The sequence below is a fragment of the Protopterus annectens genome, chromosome 9.part0, assembly GCF_019279795.1.
Source record: "Protopterus annectens isolate FY-2018-M chromosome 9.part0, PAN1.0, whole genome shotgun sequence".
NCBI classification, from domain to species: Eukaryota; Metazoa; Chordata; order Ceratodontiformes; family Protopteridae; genus Protopterus; species Protopterus annectens.
The window spans coordinates 743,713,862-743,734,871 of record NC_056743.1 but is presented as its reverse complement, the minus strand read 5'-3'; positions in this window follow the sequence as shown (position 1 = coordinate 743,734,871).

The window sequence follows — 21,010 nt, the reverse complement described above, 5'->3', positions numbered from 1 at the left end:
CCTGGGATATAGTCTCTGGATCCGCAACAGGAGCCTTATAAAAATGGTGATGAGTGTCCGGGACCCTATAGTACCTATCAGGCTTAACAGGAGCCGGAGGTAAAGAATCAGGAGCAGAGCATGCATCATTAAATGCATCATCAACAACCGGAAGAGCTGGAGGTATAGCTAAAGGTCTATGTTGTGGCAAATGTAGGAAGGTCCTAAGCCTCTTTCTAGAGTCTGGGAAATCTTGGCCCTGCCACTGAAATTGTTCCCTCATAGCATGCAAGGTTTCCCCAAAGGAAAATTCCTCAGGAGGGGAGGCTGAAGGGATGGACTCCTCAGCATCTGAATCTTCGTATGGGGAATAAGAAGCCTCAGGAGGGTCTGTATGCTCCAAGTCATCAGAAGAATCATCTGCGGATACTGGCTCAGAGGGCTCTGCTCTAGGTCTCTTTTCTGGAGGAGGGAGAGAGGCCCTGTCAGGATGAGGCTGGGCTCCACGGATTAAGGATATGAGATCCTCAGCCAAAGAAAGCATGTGGGAGCTAGTGCTGGGCCTGTGAGAAGGCTTGGCAGGCACAGATTTTGTTGTTTTGGCTGCTTTAGCCCTGGCAAAGGCCTTAATAGACATAGCTGGAGGAGGCCTAGCAGCTCCACGTGCAGGGGTAGAAACATCCAGGGGAATGGTGTCTGATAATTCCTGTGAAACCACAACAGAAGGTTGGATTTCAGAGGCCGTCTCTACCAGGCTAGAAGAGGCCTCGGTGGAAGGCAAGTTATCGGCTGAAGAAAAAACTGCTTGCTCGGTTTCGGCCGAAACAGAGACACTCGTGGCTTGCTTAACCGCGGTTTCGGCCGAAACCGCGGACCGCGAGTGTCGGTCCTTTTCTTTGCGTTTTTTAATAATTTGTGTAGTCGGAGGATCCGACTGCATAATGTAGGCAAAATCAGAGCCGAATATCTGTTCAGCAAAGTCCGACCGACGTTTAAGCGTCCGTCGGTTAAAAGACGAACAGGCTAGACAAGCAGCTACGTCGTGGTCTGGGCCTAAACAATGGATGCAATAGGAGTGGAAATCTTTATGAGGTATTTGTTTCCCACAAGATAAACAGTTATTAACTTTCTCTGACATCGGCTGAGGCAAGAAAGAGTCCCCAACGGGGTACTAAGCTTTATAGAAGTCTTCGAAGTTGTGTTCGGTAATAGTTATCTCTGGATCTGACCGACCGGCACTTGCGAACAGCTTCTGCTTCGGGCGCCACGCGGCAAGAAAGACTGAGGAAAATGGTGTCGGCTGATGCCTTTATACCCGAAAAACTGCCGCAATGACGTCGGGTGAAGTGCGACACCAGCCGAAGCCAGACCCAGACTTTGGAATCCGGCCGACCGAAGGGCTGCCTGACGACAGGACAACCCATTTGTTAAGACTGCAGATGCATCCTTGAAGGACATCCTGGAGTAAAACCTCGATCCAAACTGATCTGGGGGGACGGGTTGGATGGCTCTTTTTTGTAAAAGCTGCTGAATTTCTGTAGCAGCTGCCTCCCTCTGATTGGGTAGTACGTCGGAGAGGCTTCTGATTTTGGGGGTTACAATAAAGGGAAATTGGTAACCTCTGGATATGATGCGAAGCACCCAGCGATCTGTTATGGACTCCCACATTGCTAGGTGCTTCGAAAGATGCCCCCCGACTGCCTCCAGAGTGGAGCAGCCGGGCAACCCCTCAGGGGTTCTGCGTGGGCTTCTCAGAGAATGGTTCCCTGGACCCAAAGTTTCTGGGACCCCCTCTGCCTCTTGGGCGGCGTCCTCCCTGTCGTCCTCTGCCACGAGAGGACTGGTTGTCCGGAGCAGACTGGGACTGATGCGATTTTCGGAACCACATCTTCTTCTGACCCTTTCGGTTCTTAGAAAAGGACCTCTGGGGAGCAGAGAAGCAGACTCCGAAGGCAGACAACGTCTTCCCGTCTTTCTCGCTCTGGACTAAAGTGTCGCAAATGGTTTTGCCAAAAAGTGCAGAACCATCAAAGGGGGCATTCACGAATGACGCCTTAAAGGGTTCCGAGAAGTCACAGTGTCGGAGCCAGGCCTGACGCCTGATTACCAGGCCGGCTCCGCCGGCTCTAGCGGCTCCTTCAGTGGCGTGTGACAAGAGCCGCATAGAGGTGTTAGAAACTGAACGTAGAGTAGACATTCGGGAGCAGTAGAGATGCTTGTCTCCTTCCGACATGGACTCTGGGGGGGATGCAGCATATTCTTTTATTAGATCCCGCTGCATCCGGATGACGTGTGCCATATAGTTCAGCGCTCTCATGGAGACGGTTGCTGAACTAAAGACCCACTTCCCCAGGTGGTCCATTGCTCGAGAGTCCTTACTCGGTGGGTGGACCGCAGAGCTCTCCTGAGCCAGCTCTCTCTTGGTGGCTGCCGCCACCAAAATGGCATCCACAGGGGGACGTCTGCTCCAGTGGGTTCTTTCAGCAGGGGCCTCAGGATCCTATCCGGGCGCTTGGGGACTGGCTCTACAGTGTCCGGCTCCTTCCAAGCCCTGGTGGAAATAAGGTCCACCAGGGGGTCGGGGGGAGGGACACCCAAGAGGTAGATGGCCCTGCTTCGAACGCCTCTAGGAATACGGACTCATCGGAGGAAGCCTTGGGGCCAGACCACCCCCCCCTAATCCTGAGCATCTCCATGATGTCTCAAAAGGAGACATCCTCGGGGGGGGTGACCTTGGGGAGCCTTCCCCTTCATCTAAGTCCGTATCTTCGGTAAGGGACTCAGGGGAGTCTATGTGCCTCCTCTTACACTTGGCTTTGTGAGGGACCTCTTCGGGGGGGCTGTCCAAGGAAGACTCACCAGCAATATCACGTTCTGCAGGAACACCCAGAGACGCTGAAGCAGGCTGTCCCGAAGGCCGGGTGATGGGAGCCCGGACCAGCTGAGAGGGAGTGCAGGGAGGAGCCGAAGCCAGGACTGGGGGTCCGGATGCACTCAACAGTGCCCCCTCCACCACCGTGAAAGCCGAGGGGGAGCTACTCTCAATAGGCTCCAAGAGTCGGCTCCCAGTCACACAAAGTCCCTTGGATCCGAAGCTCCGCCCATGGCTCTGAGAGGTCGGATCCGACAAACTCGAGGGACCAGTCGGTGTAACTAGTACTGTCAGCTCCGACACTCCCCTGGATCTGACGCGGCTCGGCTCCGAATGCTCCGAACCCAGGAAGCGGGACGGAGAAGGAGCAATTGGGGCAAAAAATGGGGTTGAGCTCCCCCCCGGAGGGGAGGGGAGGCAAGAGCACTCCCATCTGCAGCTGGGCCTGGATGAACCTCCTCATCATCCGGTCCATGTCTGCATCTGACATACTAAATGTGGACATCGACAAGGCCACCGAGGCAGACCTAGAGTGACGCCTCGATGACCTTGACGGGGACCGGGTTGCCTCCTCCCCAGGTCCCAGTGAAAAACAAGGGGACCGGAGCAGAGGAGAAGGAGGCGATCCAGAAACCCTGGATGGAGAAGCCTGCTTGGCAGGCGGGGCCGAGGAAGAGTCCTTGGCCCGCCACTTATGGTGCTTCTCCTTCCTTTTGGTTTTTCCGGCCTCCCTCTCCTCCGGAGCCAAAACGGGAGGTTGAGTCCTGACCGGAGGAAGGGAGGCAGGGGTGGCTACCACCAAGGGCTGGGTAGCGGCCACCGAAGAACCGGAGGCCGTAGCCGAGTCCGGGGGCGAAAGGCCCGCCAGAATCAGCTTCGACCTCCGGTCCTTAAGTGCCCTGGGGTTGAACACTGCACAAATCGTGCATCCCGAGGAGAGGTGTTCAACCCCAAGCCACCTAACGCACCGGGTGTGGCCATCCGCCGGTGAAAGCTTATGGCCACACTCGGTGCATTTTGAAAAGATGGCTTTAGGGGCCTCCGACATGTTGAACGGAAAAACACACTCACTAGGCCCCTACACACACCACAAACACACACTACGAACCAGCGAGGGTAGGGAGGAAAATTTTTACAAAAAAAGATATTTAAGAGGGAACCTAAACAAACTCACACAATCACACAAGAAAGTACAAAAAAATTCTAATTTTTTTTTCACAAAACCTCTGAATTGCCAGGAGCTCAAAATCCAGCTTGTAGGGTTGAAGCGCGGCAAACTAGATCTGAGGTCAGTTAGGGTTGGCAGGGGATTGTGTGTAAAGGGAGGAGCTAGGAGCTCAGATCTATGCTGTGGTAAAAGTTGCCGGCTCGGATCCGTATCCCAAAGGTTGCTGACAAATGAAGTTCCTACTTCAGATCTGGATTTACCGACTGGTTAAATGAGTTGGTGAGCTGGTCCAAGGGCAAAATGGCATAAATAACAGACACTCACAAAAGAATAGTCACAAAGATGAAAAAGTCATCTTCACAGTGAGAGTTACACTGCAATACTATCACAGATATATGAAAAGTTATTTGCATAATGGAGTTGTCATGGCTGACAATACAACAGCTTACAACTAGGGGATATATAAAGTCAATTTTACAAGACAATAGTTACACAACAGGTGCATATTAACATTTTGACTTTAAACAACAAACCCAAACTGAAAGGAAATTTGGACTATAACATCTTCACTTATCTTCAAAACAACAAACCACAAACTTCATACGCACTACAAATGCAAAAAGCTGCAGCAGCTGGATTGCACAGATAAATACACTCAGACTAGACCTTACACTGGAACACTTTTTGAACATTATCAGTAATGGTGATACAGAATGGACAATCCAAGTGAATGACAATGAAAAAATAATTTTGTCTATCAACCTGCACAGTACAGAAAATGAAACAGGACAGAAAGTTACTCAGATATATACATCACCTCTCTCGCTCTGAATTTCAATAATACATAGACTTATAAGAAATATAAGTGTTAATTTAGCAGAGTATGTTGCCAAAATCCATGTTATCTGTGAAAATGTAGAACATTTCCATAGTTCCTAGAAGCATGATTAACAATTTTGTTGACCAGGTAAATCCAGACAGCCAGGTACTTTCAGTAGAGAGATCTGAGCAGAATATACAAAGTAACAGCAGCAGAAAAAAAAAAAAATATATATATATATATAGATATATAGATATAGATATATACATATGGCCCACCATGTCCTGTTTAAGTTGCAAGCAAAGTATGAATCCACGGATTTAGTAGTTCTGGTGCTGTTCGTTTTTTGGATAGGTAATAAGAATGTTAAAAATAGAGTGAACACTTCATAATAGAGTGAACACTTCATAATTTAAAAAAATGTTTATAGACCCTCAGCTCACCGAGTATGTGTCATAAGCTACTAACTAGATGGGGCAAGTGCAAATGGTCATACAGCTACTACATGTAAACTTTCACAACCTGCCTTTCAGTCCAATACAGGTAATAAACTAGTTTACAATGAGTTCGCGGACTGACTTTCCAGCGCTTTATTTCACCCACTTATTAAAACATAGTAAGACAATAGTAACTGAGAAGTGATCCAAACAGGAGCGATCAAAGAAACTGCAATAGAGAAGATGAAGACAGGAAATCTCACCCCTACTGCAATTAATGCTCCTGCAGGTTTTACGACACCTTAAGGGGAATTATACTACAGTGAACAGTATGGAGACTTTTATTGGAGAGGGGGGACAATACAAAATTAGACACTGTTTTGGATCATGACAATAAAAAGAGGCTTATTTAGTAATAATTTCTTATTTTTTTACCAGATATACACCAAATGAAAACATTAACACAAAAAATTGATGCTTTGTGAATGACGTCCGGTTTAGCATGTACAGATCTAGAGATGCAACACTCATGAAAAAACTACAACTGAAATACTAAAATAGAAACTTAAAATTAACCTTTGGATGGATTGTTTTCTCAAACACTACTTTATATGCTGCTGTTTCTAAATAATTTTAGTCCAATGCTAGTAGCGACAACAATTACTGCCAGTTGTCAACATTCAGATGATTAAGACAATGAGTTGCTATGAGCACTATCATTCAATTTCTACTTGCCTTCTGTGCAACTCCAATTTATCAATTTAACAAGACATCTCTGAACAAGTTATTGGACCAGACAGTGCACCCAAGTCATCTCTGAAAACAGATACTTGTACCTAATGGGTTTACTTAGTGAGAAATAAGTAAAATACAAGCAAACAATCTGGCTCATGCTAAGCTTTTTCGATCTTTGGACTGACAGAAAGAAGAAACAAAATAAACATTTGTCAGTAAAATTCTGTTCAATATTTCACATCCACAAACATTTAATTACAAATCTTCAGTTTAAATAAGAGGGCAAAAATCGAACAGGTATTTTACTTTTTTAGCTAGTACAACTGTTTTTACCATTACTTTATCTTATTCTAGACCCCATGCAATTTGGCTTTGTGACAGGGAGATCATGCCTGCTCAACCTGGTTGACTTCTTTGAGTCAGTCACTAGGACTGTTGATGAAGGTAAGGCAGTGCATACAGCCTACCTCGATCTGGCCAAAGCCTTTGATATCATTCCTCACTCGGGAATTATTGATAAACTCACCAAACTAGTCATCGACCCTTATATAACCAGGTGGGTTTCAAACTGGCTCACAGAACACACAGTGTGAAAATAGCAGATTCCAACTCAGACTGCTGACCAGTCTTGAGCGGAGTCCCACAGGGATCGGTCTTAGGTCCTCTCTTGTTCGGCATCAACTTCTCAGATGTCCAGGCCAACACAAAGGGACTCTGGCTGACCAAGTTTGCAGATGACTGAAAGCTGGGAGTCATCATCAACTCCCCAAGTGATGCAGACATCCTACAGAAAGGCCTCATTGAGACCAATGACTGGTGTCAAAACCATGGCCTTAAGCTTAATGCCAAAAAATGTGTCATCTCCTTTGGTAAAAACTCAGTTCTCACTAATTACCACATTGATGGAAGCCCACTGAAGGCATTGTAAGAAGTCTGGGGATGCAGGCTGACAGCAACCTCTCCGACTACCACATTGCCACTGTAGTCAGAAAGTCCTATGTGACGCATCTCATTACCAAGGGTTTCGCATCCAGGAAGAAAGAGGTCATCATCTCTCTCTAGTCTTCCCTCATTAGACCAATAGAGTATAATGCCCCATTTGGCATGTACCTCACTAGACACCTGCAACAGCTAGAGAGGCCAGAGAAGTACCTCATGAAGAGAATCCTCTTAGGTATTAAACACATATCCTACATGGACAGGACTCCAGCTATCCTCTGTCTCATATCACCTACTTAGAGGTGATCTCTGCTTGAGTTACAAATCCATGTCTGACCTAGCTCTGTTAGAAATGCTACATCTAAAGAAATCTCAATCCCTTCACACCATACACTCCACCGACCTCAACCTCATTACCACAATTAACAGAACATGTTGGAGGGACAGGTCCCTCACCCAGAGACTGCCCATGCTCTGGAAAAGGCTTTCCATACATGTCAAGCAGAGCACCTTGCTGTCCCTATTCAAGAGAGATCTTGATGTGTGGATGGGTAACAAAGTTCACCCCGGGATCACTCCAATCACTCTACTTGATAGAAGCACTGGGAACTAATGTCGGGTGGCATGATGCCAGGGCACTTCTATAGGTTAGGCTTGTAAAGGCTTCAGGGCCATTAGCCTAGTACACACCTATAAACCTATTTATCTGTTATCACCAGCATGCCCCTTCAACACAAACAGATGGGGAACTCTATCCCACTTATTCCATCAGAAAAAGACCATCCACGGATTGAAGACCATATACCTAACTACCACACACCTGAAAATACAGCATATCTTTAAATGATTATGGGCAATATTCAGATATATTCTATAAATCTGTAGGGCTTACATGAGGGCCAAACCACTTACTAGAACCTTTCTTGAATCATTAGACAGGCAGGAATGCAATGGACTACAGACACACACTGTTATGTTCTTGGCTTCATCCAGATATAAAATAGGAATGTAAATGAGGATTGATAGCGTTGTCTGAGATTCACATAAATGTGAAACTACAAAACATATTGTGAAGGAGCTAGAAAAACTTGTCAACCATGGATTAGCCACAGTAAACAAAGGGTCATGCCTATTGACTCTGTATACCAATACATGCTGTGCTCATCATCATACAACAGTTGAGCAACAGCATCAATCCCGAGATATGATAACGTATAAAAGGTTTACCTTCATAATATCGATCACATATAATCGATCGGCCACATCACCGAACCGTTTTCACGAAACCAGAACCACAAAATCTTTCAAATGTCGAAAAGACTTCGAATTTCAACATTTCCAACCGCAACACACCTCCACACCAGTGCTAATATGGGTCAAAAAGCGGCCGAGATTTTGTAGTTTGGAAATTTGGTGTTCGACGTTTTGAAGAGTCGCAGTTCGGTATTCACGGAAGCGGGGTCGACCATAATATGATCGGCATTGTGAAGGTAAACCGTATGTTTTATTAGAGAGATGCAAATGCAAATCCTGAAGTACAGTTCAAATAAATATTACGGTGCAACCATAGCCACCCTATCCTCAGCACACTTACATCAGCAAGCTCCCATCAATGGGCACAACTCAAATATTAGATACTTTAATTAAAATTAAAGTAAAATAATCCCTCCTCCAACAATATGCCAAAGAAGCCATAACACTCACTGACTTGCTGGTGAAGTAGATGGCAGATCAAGTGCACTGCTGCCCCCATACACATTGTAAGCAGTACCACCACTAACCATTCAGACCTGCTGCCAAACCAGCTGTCAATAGCAGCATGTACACTACTGACGGCTATTATGGCTACATGTGTTTGCTTCTCCATTGCAGTCCACACTGCAGAATTCAGTCTGTACACCACTATCTTTACTTAGCAGGTCCTCTGCGTCCATAAATAGCAGCCTACAGCTATTACCACTGTTTGTAATATGTCTGCAAAGCTACCTCAGAGGCTCCCAATTGAAATTGAACCTATCTGGAGGGATAGATTCCTGTCCCAGAGACTTCCCATACTCTGGAACAAACTACCTATCTATATCAAACAAAGCTCCTCATTAGCACTGTTCAAGAAAAATCTTGATGATTGGATGGGAGATAGGAAATTCACCCCTGGGATCACTTCTGTGGCTCTGCTCGACAGTGGCACAGGAAAATAATTTTCTTGGGTGGGAAAGCCAGGGTACCTTTGGCTAGGCTTATATAGGCCCTAGGGGCCAATAGCCTAGTACCTACCTATGAACCTATGAACCTAAATGTCAGCACTCCAAATGCCTAGTTCTGATACAAAAAAAGGATCATCAAATATGCAGGAGAATAGTAAATCTTGAATATTACTCTTTTCCTTTAAACCTCTTTTGCAGGGGCCAAGCGAGTGCCCCCCAAAAGTACAGCTGTGTACACTTACCATAAACGTAGATGTTTTAGTGTATTCACTGTTGCAGTTCATTACATTTGGGCTATCTGCTGGCAGGTTGCCCTCAGTCGGCCTGATTAACAAAGTCTTGGGTCCTGCGTCAGTTGCTGTCCCTTCTTCCATGACGTCAGGTCATCAGAGGTATAAAACATGTAGCCAACATCATTACCTCAGTTTTTCTTGCCCCAGATGTCAGGTGCCCCCCGAATAGGGAGCAAAATATAATCTTAAATTACAGCAAAATACCTCCAATCAAAAGCAAATACACCAAAAAGGCTTTTAAGCATAGGAACAGAAAGTAGAGGTATAGTCCGAGAAAAAACAGGGGGCTGGAGGGAGGGTAATCAGGACTGCAACAGTGAATACACTCGAACATCTACATTTATGGTAAGTGTACACAACTGTACTATGTTCTTCGTGTTTCACTGTTGCAGTCATTACATTTGGGTAGATTCCCAAAGCTATGGTTGGGAGGATGGATTTATACAGTATTAGGACCAGCTATAAGGCCCTGCAAAAGACAGCAGTGGCAAAGCCAGCTCTGGATTTAGAGAAAATTGGTAAATGATAATGCTTGGTGAAAGTATGAACTGAACTGAACTCCAGGTAGCAGTTTCTAGAATATCCCTGGTAGGAAAACCTCTGAGAAAGGCTGTAGAAGTAGATGCAGCCCCGGTGGAATGAGATCTAATCCCCTGGGGGATAGGCTTTCCATGATGCTTGTAACAGAAATGAATGCAATGACTTCTCTATTTAGAAATGGTTTGTTTTGAAATAGTTTTTCTTCTGCCCCTGCAGCAAATGCTACCAGCAGCTGTTCAGATTTTCTTCGAGTTTTAGTTCTGTCTAAGTAAAATCTCTGTTGTCTGTGCATATCCAATGAATGCAAAATCCGTTCCCCTTTGTTCTGTGGATTAGGAAAGAAAGTTGGCAAATGAATGGACTGATTAAGAGCCACACTGGATACCACCTTGGGCATGAAGGTGTCAATAAGGGCCTGTAACTCAGATATCCTTCTAGCTGAAGTAATTGCCTGAAGGAAGGCTATTTTCCAAGAAAGAATTTTTAAGTCTGCATTAGTAGTTGGCTCAAAAGGAGGCAGAATGAGTTTCTCCAATACAAAGTTAAGGTCCCAGGCAGGGGTTGGAGCTCTCCTGGGCGGTCTCAAGTTTTTGGCCTCTCTGAGGTACTGCTTGAGCAGAGGATGAGAGAAGAGGGGAGGTTCTGTGTTATAATGATCTGAAATGGCTGAAGCATGGATTTTAATGGAGGAAAAAGACAAGCTCTTGTGAAGCATCTCAGTTAAATATTGTAAAATCTGAAGTAAATTGGGCGCTGCTGTGCTCATTCCTTGAGATTGGTTCCAAGCACAGAATCTTTTCCATTTGTCACCACATTTCTAGTACTAGGTCTTCTCGCCTCCAAGATGACATCCATCACAGGTTTGCTGAGGGAAGTAAAGGGTGAATTTAAGTGATTAGCCAAGCTGCAAGGTTCAATGTAAGGAGCTGAGGGTGCAGAATCTGGTTCTCCTGCTGAGACAGTAAGGAAGGTGTCTGAGGCAGGTGCCATGGGGATATTAGAGACACACTGCGCAGGAGCGGGTACCAGTTTTGGCGTCGCCAGTCTGGAGCAATCAAAATCATTTTTGGTTTGTCCTGTTTGACTTTTAGCAGAACTTTAGAGAGCAGAGGCAGAGGGGGAAAGGCGTAGACTGACAGGTTTTTCCAGCTGAAGGACAGAGCATCCACTTTCCAGGCTTTTTTGTGAGGAGTTCTTGTGCAAAACTTGCCCAACTGGTAGTTCTGGGGGGGGGGGGGGGGGGGGGCAAATAGATCTATGCCTGGGCTCCCCTATCTGCCTGTCAACATGTTGAAAATCCATGGTTCCAGTTTCCATTCACGTGGGCCCATGAGATTTCTGCTTAGTTTGTCTGCCAGAGTATTCAACTTTCCTGGCAGGAATTGAGCTTGTAGTTGTACTTGGTAGCTCAAGGCCGTGTTCCACAATGCCATGGCTAGTCTGCAGAGGGGGTAAGAATGTGTACCCCCCTTGCTTGTTCATGTACCACATAACCGTGGTGTTGCCCGTCTTTACCATTAGTTGTCCTGGATGAAGGTAGTCCTTGAAGGCTGTCAGAGGATTTTGTACAGCTAGCATTTCTTTTTGATTGAGATGTAGGCGCATTTGATTTGGGCTCTATTTGCCCTGAATGCACTTCCCTGCTTGATGAGCCCCCCATGCCTAGTCTGATGCGTCTGTAGTTAGGGTTTGGGTGGCAGGGGGTGGTGTGAATGGCAGGCCGCGGTCCACCATAGGAACTCTAGGCGTAGGCAAGGTATGATAGGAATCATTGTTTCCAGGCTGCGACAATGTTGACTCCATAAACTTTTTAAGTACCACTGAAGTTTCCTCATATGCAGTCTTGCATATGGAATTAGAAGAATGCAGGAGGCCATAAACCCCAAAGCATGTAGTATTTGTCTTGCAGATAGCGGGGTTTTTGTGGCCACCTGTTTGAAGTAAGTCACCAAATGAATTTGCTTTTCTGGCGTGAGGAAAGCCATCTGGGCAGTTGTATTCAAGCTTGCACCCAGGAATGTAATTTTTTGAGAGGGTACCAATTGTGATTTCTTTTCATTCATGGTGTAGCCTAGACAAGTTAGAACCCTTTTTACAAACGCCAGATGTCTTATAAGTATGGCCTGGTTTTCTACCTGAATTAGACAATCATCCAAGGATGGATATATTTGAATTTTTCTTTGCCTGCAAAATGCAATTACTGGAGCCAAGCACTTTGTGAATACCCTGGGCGCAGTAGACAAGCCAAAGGGCAGTGCAGAGAACTGATAATGCAAGTAGCCTGCTTTGAAGCGTAGGTATCTTCTGCAAGATTCCCTGATTGGGATATGCAGGTAAGCTTCTTTTAAATCTAGAGTTGCCAACCAGGCATCCTTGCCTAGCATAGGAAGTAACTGGTGAAGAGTCAGCATCTTGAATTTTGGAATGTCCAGAAAGGTGTTTAGAGTAGACAGGTCCAGAATTGGATGCCATGATTTGTCTTTTCTGGGTGCCAGGAAAAGTCTGGAATAGAAACCTTGTTCCTTTTCTTCTTCTGGTACTGGCTGAATAGCCCCCATGTTTAAGAGGGAAAGTACTTGTTTCTGAGCCTCTGGCCACCCATTGGGAGTTGGCAATGTGTGGAAATGAAATCTGTATCACTGGGACACTATATTTTAAAACCCATTTGTCCTGGGTTATGAGCTGCCAGTTTTTTAGATGAACAGCAACCCCCCCCCCCCCCAAAGGGGAGGCTGAGAGATAAGTGCTTGGTAATTCTAAGGGAAAGTCATTGAGACTGTTTACCATAGGGTGGTGTCTTGTTATTTCCAGATTTGGAAGTGGAAGCACCCCATTGCTTAGTTTGAGAGTCCCTTGGGACTGAAACCTGGTGTTTTTGGTGTGTCTGGGTTTGGCTTGAGAGGAGCTGGAAAGGACCAGTTCTTAGTAGGCCAGCGCCTACTAAATCTTGGTGGTTGCACTTGTAAGAAATCTTTTACAGTTTGCATAGATTTAGCTTTATCTTCCAACTTTTTTAAAACTTCTTCAGCCTTATTGCCAAACAGACGGTCCTGATGCAAAGGAGCATCCAACACTTTTGTTTTAACATGATCAGGCAGAGATTACTCCTTAAGCCAAGCATGCCTTCTAAGCACAGACCCAGTAACAGCAGCCCTGCAAGAGGCCTCTAAAGAATCAAAACCACACTGAAAAGTATGTTTTCCAACTTGTTCAGCTGAATGCAATAAATCCTGTAAATCTTTATTTTCCACACAGTCAGAAAACATCATTTTCTGTTTAAGCAGTCCCATGATATGCTGCTGATATTTTAGCATATGAAATTGACAGTTTAAAGCCCTGATGGCCAAGGTTGCAGAAGTATAAACCTTTTTACCCCATCTATCTAGCGCCCTGGAGTCTCCATCAGAAGGAGTAGAATTTTTAGCAGTAGAAGCTTTAATGCCCTTGGGTCCCTGAGAAATGGTTTCTGGGTCCGCAACAGGATTTTTGAAAAGGAACTTGTGGGACTATGGAACCCTGTAGTATCTGTCTGGTTTACTAGGAGCCAGAGGCAGGGAATCAGGGGCCATACTGGATTCTGAAAACACATCAACAATGTCTAGTACAAGAGGTATAGCCAAAGGCCTATGCGGAGGAAGAAGAAGGAAATCCCTAAGCCTCTTTTTGGATTCAGAAAATTCCTGACTTTCCCAGTGGAAATGCTCCCTTAAGGTATGTAAAGTTTCCCAAAAAGAAAAATCCTCAAGGGGGGAAGCAGAGGGAATGGAATCCTCTGCATCAGAATCCTCAAAAGTAGGTATGGACAAATCCAGGTCATTAGAAGAGTCAGAAGAAACAGAGTCCTGTTCCAAAGATTCATAGTCAAGCTCAGGCCTAGGCCTCTTAAAAGTGTGTGTGTGTGGGGGGTTGACTACCCCTGATTAGAGTAATTAAATCTCCATCCATTTTGATAATTTGTTCTTTAGGCATAGGAGCCTGAACATGTTGGCCTGGGCGTCGTTTTTTTTAGATACAGATCGAGATTTAGGCCTTAGTATTGAAGGTGGAGTCGGTTTAATATGCAAAGCTGTAGGCCTGAATACACTCTCAGAAGCCGGTGCCTGCACAGAGGCTCTGGACCCATCCAAGGTAGAGACATCCGCAGGTTCCATAGGTGAAGCATCTTGCGGCATACTGGACTCTGAATGGGTCTCAGTAGAGGCCTGAGAATCAGAAGTAGCGGGTATCAGAGGCTGCAAAAGCGCCTTACTGAGTACCAGCAAACTGGCGACTGGCTTAGGAGAAGCGTCGTCAGCAGTTTTGGACCTCAACAGCCTGTCTGTCTTTTTCTTTGTGGTTTTTCGGTATTCTGGTAGTCGGATGGCTAACCGATGTAATTTCTGGATAATTAAACTGAGAACCGAAATATTTAGAGGCAAAAATGTTCCGACAACGGATAGTGCGCTGATTAAATAAAGCAGAAAACTAACAGCAAGGTATGTCGTGGTCAGGGCCTAGGCAAGGAATACAGTACAAATGAAAATCTTTATGAGGTATTTGCTTCCAGCAAGTAATTCAATTATTAACTTTTATTGACATCGGTAAGGAGCAAGAAAAAGTTTTCCCAATGGGGTACTTAGCTTTACATTGAAGACTTTGGTTCTGAAACTCGAAAATGAAAATTTCAGCAGTCGGACGACTGGCACTTGCGACCTGCTTCTGCTTCGGGCACCACACGGCAAGAAAGACTGAGGTAATGACGTTGGCTGCATGTTTTATACCCCTGAAGTCATGGAAGAAGGGACAGCAACTGATGCAGGACCCAAGACTTTGTTAATCAGGCCGACTGACGGCAACCTGCCAGCAGATTACCCAAATGTAATGACTGCAACAGTGAAACACGAAGAACATCTTCTATATACTAACTCCTAGACTGTCATACCTTGGAGAAAAAGGAATATTCTCAGAAATGGCTGCCTTGGACTTAGCATACCCAAGTCTGTTTTTTCAGCAGTTCAGTCTCCATGTTTTGGGACTTACCCTAGTGGGTCACAACATTTCACATGGTTACTCATCCCAGACACTTAAATAGGTTGGAAGCAGATGTATAAATTTTAACAATATAACTGTTCGATAAAAGCTCACAGTAACACATAAGCATTTATGTTTTTGGCTTGTCATACAATATACTAAAAAATAAGATCTAACAGGACTGGAAAGCTGTGCATTAGTGAAACCAAAGAATAAAAACAGGCACTGTATATCAAAAGGTAGCAGAGACTTGGGTTTATTAGCTAAAATAACTAGCATCTTTTAAGAGGCTGTCATTCTTGGTCATACAAGACACATTTATGTATCAGGTGAAAAAACATACCTAATTATCATATTTGTGGCTATGATGGATCAGTGTGATATGGGACACCGATGATGTCAAGCTCAGCCTTCAACCCACAAAGCCATTTAACAGAAAGTCGAGGAAGATTGTGTTCACTTCTCACAAGTATCTCTAATGAAGAGTTATGCCGGTGAAATACATGAAATAAGGAAAGCACACATGCGGGAAAAAAATTAAGGAAATAGAACTTTGTCACATACACTAGGTAAAATGTTGAAAATCCTATCAGTGGATGTAATTGGAAAGTCTTTTTAACCTAATTTAGGGTTAATTATGTAATTAGTGGATAATTGGTCTTGTTATATATATTTGAGTATTTAGAACTGTTTTCTTCTCCTTTGAAGGCTCCATGCTGAGGCGCTAGAGGTTTTATTAAACTTTTTCTACTTGGATCCTGATTTTTTTTTGTTTTTTCAGCTGGACCAGAAGTAGTGGGTTCATTTTGTTTCAGCTCATGACACTTACATACTGGATCCTTATGTATGAGGTCTGCCTACACCATAATTCAGGTTTAATGAATTATACTATCACATACTGGATCCTTATGTATGAGGTCTGCCTACACCATAATTCAGGTTTAATGAATTATACTATCAGACAGCATGCACAGCACACTCAGCACATCCCTTTTATGGGACTGCATTTTATTACTGTCTAAAGCAAAACTAAACTTTAAAAATCTCTGTACCAGTTGTAAAACTATCTTCTTTTTTATATTTAATGTAAGCATTACTAAAAACAGTAAAGGGAAATAATGTGCAAACCAGCACTTAGTTACCACACAAACAGCATCATGTAAGATAATTCAATAAACCGTTGGTCTGTAATAAGTGTCGTTAATATGGCAGCAAGAAAGTTGTAAAACTATGTTGTGGGAGAAAATATTTTGCGAATAAAGCAAAACATTTTACATTTGCTCAAATATAACTTTGGCTGAATCTGCTTCCAGCTTAGTTTATTAATAAACTACTTTTAATCATGCACTTCAAGAAAGCTTAACTTGTGGTAGATGGGATAATGGGAATTTGCACATCCCTCTAAGAAAGTTGTAATTGTGCATCTACTTCACCAAATTAATTAAAAAAAAAAAAATCTGCAAGGAAGCAACTAAAATACACTGCTCTCTACATGGATATTCTGTTACTAAGTGGAGAGAGTTGGTAAGGCATTTTGTCAGTGTGCGTGAAAGATAAAATCAAGGGCAGAGCAGATTGTTCATGCAACACTACACATCAGCAGTTCCACTGACAAAAATATACAATCACAGCACTCTTTGCATGCACAATGGATGCACCTCTATCACTATTTAAAATAATGTCATGAATTTTGCTAACACTGTTCTCAGAATTACTCACTTTATTTGAACTGAAACATAGTCCCATCAATCACTTAAAACTCATTCCCTCCAGTATAGCTCTTTCGAGTGTGTACCTTTAACTCCCAGTGGGTGTGGCTTCAGACTTTAAAAAAATTAAGTTATCACCTTATAATTCTAACAAATACTCATTGACAGAGGTCAAATATCAATACAATTGTATTTGCCATCATTTATGCTTCAAGATAAAATATTCTGATACCTTGTATGTACCACAGTTTTGGAATTATTAATGCAAATATGAACAAGCAATATTTGATGCCTAGAAGGGCAGTGAGAGGTAACTGCAGAAACACCTGGAGGGGCACTCGGCTGTAATGACAAACATATAAGGAAGTATGGAAATTCACTGTAAAAATGCAAAAGGGTTCTATATGTGTGAAAAAGCAAAAGTACAAACTTAGTACTAGTCCTACTCAAACCACAGTGCCTGCTCACAGAGACTCTGACACTAGCTCTGAACAACTCAAACCCCTACTAAAGTTCAAATGTTATAAAAGAACTCAAGAACCAATCCGAAAAACTTAATATAAGTGCTTTTCTTTTTAATTCACTTTAAAAACTTCTTCAAAACAATTAAAATAGTTAAAACAGTTACATTATTTAAATACTTTGTTTTACCCATCATGTGATAACCAAGCCCCCAACCAAAAAAGTACAGTTTTGTACCTACCATAAATGTAGATGTTCGAAGATCCACATTGCTGCAGTCCTTACACTTGGGTAGTCCGCTGTCCTCGGTCGGCCCGAATATCAAAGTATAAGGCTGACGTCGGTCAAGGCGCTTAAGACTGACATCAGGACGTCAGGGTACAAATGCGCATGACCGACGTCATATCCTCAGTCTTTTCTTGCCCCAGATGTCAGAAGACCCTAAAAGGAAAGGCGAAACCCAAAAAACAACAAAAAACAACTAGCCACCCTTGCACTAAACATATGTACAATATATACAAAATCCACAAAATTTGCAACCCAAACCACACAACTGCCTCTAAATATAGAGGGGATGGAGGGAGGGTAAATTGGACTGCAGCAATGTGGATCTTCGAACATCTACATTTATGGTAGGTACAAAACTGTACTATGTTCTTCATCTCACATTGCTGCAGTCCTTACACTTGGGTAGAATCCCAAAGCAGAGGTAAGGGAGGATGGCAAAGCTATAAAGCAGGAGGAGCTGCCAAAATGCCCTGTAGAATTGCAGTGGCAAAACCAGCCCTAGATTTAGAGTAAAGTGGAAGGTGGTAATGCTTAGAGAAAGTATGCACTGAACTCCAAGTAGCTGCCTCCAAAATATCTTTAGTTGCCACCCCCCTTAAAATGCTGTAGACGTGGCAGTAGCCCTAGTGGAATGAGGCCTAATCCCAGCTGGAATCTCCTTACCATGATGGGAATAACAGAAAGCAATACAAAATCCAATCCATTTAGAAATAGTTTGTTTTGACACAGGCTTGCCCTGAGAACTCAAAGCAAAGGAAACAAATAACTGCTGAGACTGCCTGAACCCTTTAGTTCTGCTCAAATAATAACGCAACTGCCTGTGTATATCCAAAGTGTGCAAAATCTTTTCCCCTTTGTTTTGGGGGTTTGCATAAAAAGTAGGCAAATGAATAGTTTGGTTTAAAGCCACACTAGAAACCACTGTAGGCATAAAGGAAGGATTAGTACGTAATGATACCCTATCCTTATGGAAAATTAAGAAAGGCTCAACTGCCATAAGGGCCTGTAACTCAGAAACCCTTCTCGCAGAGGTAATGGCCAACAAAAAAGCAGTCTTCCATGATAAATATTTCAATTCAGCAGTAGCTGCAGGCTCAAAAGGTTGTAGAGTGAGTTTCTCCAACACAAAATTGAGATCCCAAGCAGGAGTAGGAGCTCTACGTGGGGGTCTTAAATTCTTTGCCCCTCTAAGGAATTGCTTAAACAAAGGATGAGAAAACAAAGGTGGAACACAGTCATAATGTGCTGAAATCGCTGCAGCATGAACCTTAATGGAAGAGAAAGACAAACCTTTGTCCAGTAACTCAGCAAGATATTGAAGGGCCACACTTAAATTAGGTTTAGAAACATCAAATTCCTTTGCTGTACTCCAAAATAAAAATCTCTTCCATTTATCTGCGTACACTTTCCTTGTACTAGGCCTTCTGGCCTCCAAAATAACATTCAAAACTTGTTGTGGAAGCTGAGACCCTCCAGGGTTTAAAACAGAATACGCCAGGCTGTCAGGTGAAGAGAGTGGAGCTTGACATTGAGTAAATGACCGGCTTCCTGAGACAGTAGGTGTGGAATCGAAGGCAAAGGCCATGGAGGTTCCCTTACCAGACTTCTCAGTAATGGGTACCAGTACTGTCGAGGCCAATCCGGAGCTATTAGGATCATCTTTGGCTTGTCCTGTCTGACCTTTAGGAGTACTTTTGGGAGGAGAGGCAGAGGTGGAAAGGCATACACATGAAGCTTGCTCCAATTGAAAGAAAGAGCATCCACTTTCCAAGCTGTTGGATGAAACCTTTTTGTGCAAAACTTTGGCAGCTGGTGGTTCAGTGGAGAAGCGAACAGATCTATGTCTGGAGTTCCCCATAACACTGTCAATTTCTGAAATACATGAGGATCCAATTTCCACTCGTGGGGATCCATAATTCTTCTGCTTAACACATCTGCTAAGGAGTTCTGTGCTCCTGGCAGAAACCTTGCTTGAAGATTCAGCTGTAAACTGAGAGCAGTCTCCCACAAAATCATTGCTTGTCTGCATAGAGGATAAGAATGTGTCCCCCCTTGCTTGTTGATGTACCACATGACAGTCGTGTTGTCTGTTAGAACCAACACCTGCCCTGGAAGGAGTAAGTCTTTGAAAGCTATCAATGCAAATTGGACTGCTAACATCTCCTTCAAGTTGATATGTAGATGTTGAAGTCTGGCAGGCCACGTGTCTTGTACCCATTTTCCATTTAGATGAGCTCCCCAAGCTGTGTCTGAGGCATCTGTCGTAAGAATCTGACTCGCCTCTGGCCGGGTCACAGAGAGTCCCTTGTTTAGGTGACATTCCTGAGCCCACCACAAAAACTCCTTTTGAATGCAAGGTATTATCTGAATGACAGTGTCCAAATCTTGGCAGTGCTGTGTCCACACATTTTTGAGATACCATTGTAACTTCCTCATATGCAGTTTGGCATTGGGAAGCACCAGAATACAAGATGCCATGAACCCCAAGGCTTGAAGGACTGTCCTTGCAGTCAGCCTGGACTGATGAGACAATTGACGGAAGTACAGGGAAAGATTCTTTTGTTTGTCCGGGGTCAAAAAGGCCATCTGGGATGCTGTATTCAGCCTCACACCCAGAAAGCACATGTCCTGAGAGGGTACTAGACTGGACTTTATTTCGTTCACAGAATACCCCAGGCATCTTAGCACTGCTATCACATACTGTAAATGATGAAGAAGTTCGTCCCTTTCTTGGGCCAGAATCAGGCAGTCGTCCAAATAAGGATAGATCTGTATTCCTCTCAGCCTGAGGAAAGCTATCACTGGAGCCAGAACTTTCGTGAACACTCTCGGCGCAGTAGATAAGCCAAAGGGCAATGCAGAGAACTGATAATGAGAAGTCCCAGCCCGAAAACGTAGATACTTCCTGCAGCTCAGCCTGATAGGAACATGAAGATAAGCTTCCTTGAGATCCAGAGTCACCATCCAGTGATCTTTGCCCAGCAGAGGTAAAAGCTGTTGTAGAGTCAACATTTTGAACTTGGGAATGTCCAAATAAGTGTTGAGGATAGATAAATCTAAAATTGGTCTCCACTTGTTCCCCTTCTTTGGTACTAGGAACAGGCGAGAATAAAATCCTAGGCCCACTTCTGGCAGAGGGACCGGTTGTATGGCTCCTATTTGCAACAACAGAGAAATTTGTTTGTGAGCTCCTAGTCTTTGCCGAGGAGGAACGTCCGGCATGCCTTTGAAAGGAGGCAAGGTATGGAAATAAAACCTGTAACCCTGGTGTATGATATCCAATACCCATCTGTCTTGGGTAACCAGACTCCAATTTTCCTTGAAGAGCGCCAACCTTCCTCCCAAAGGTGCTGCCAGGCAAGAAGGATCTGGCAGCTGAAAAGGTAGGTCATTGGGCCTGTTTATGAAAGGACTGGCCCCTGCCCTCACCCGAAGATTGTGCAGGTGAACTCCCTGTTCTAGGCCTGAAGGAGCTCTGAGCTCTGCCTCTACCACGTCTAGATCTACCCCTAGACTGATCATAAGAAGGGTACGTCCACCCCTTAGCAGGCCAA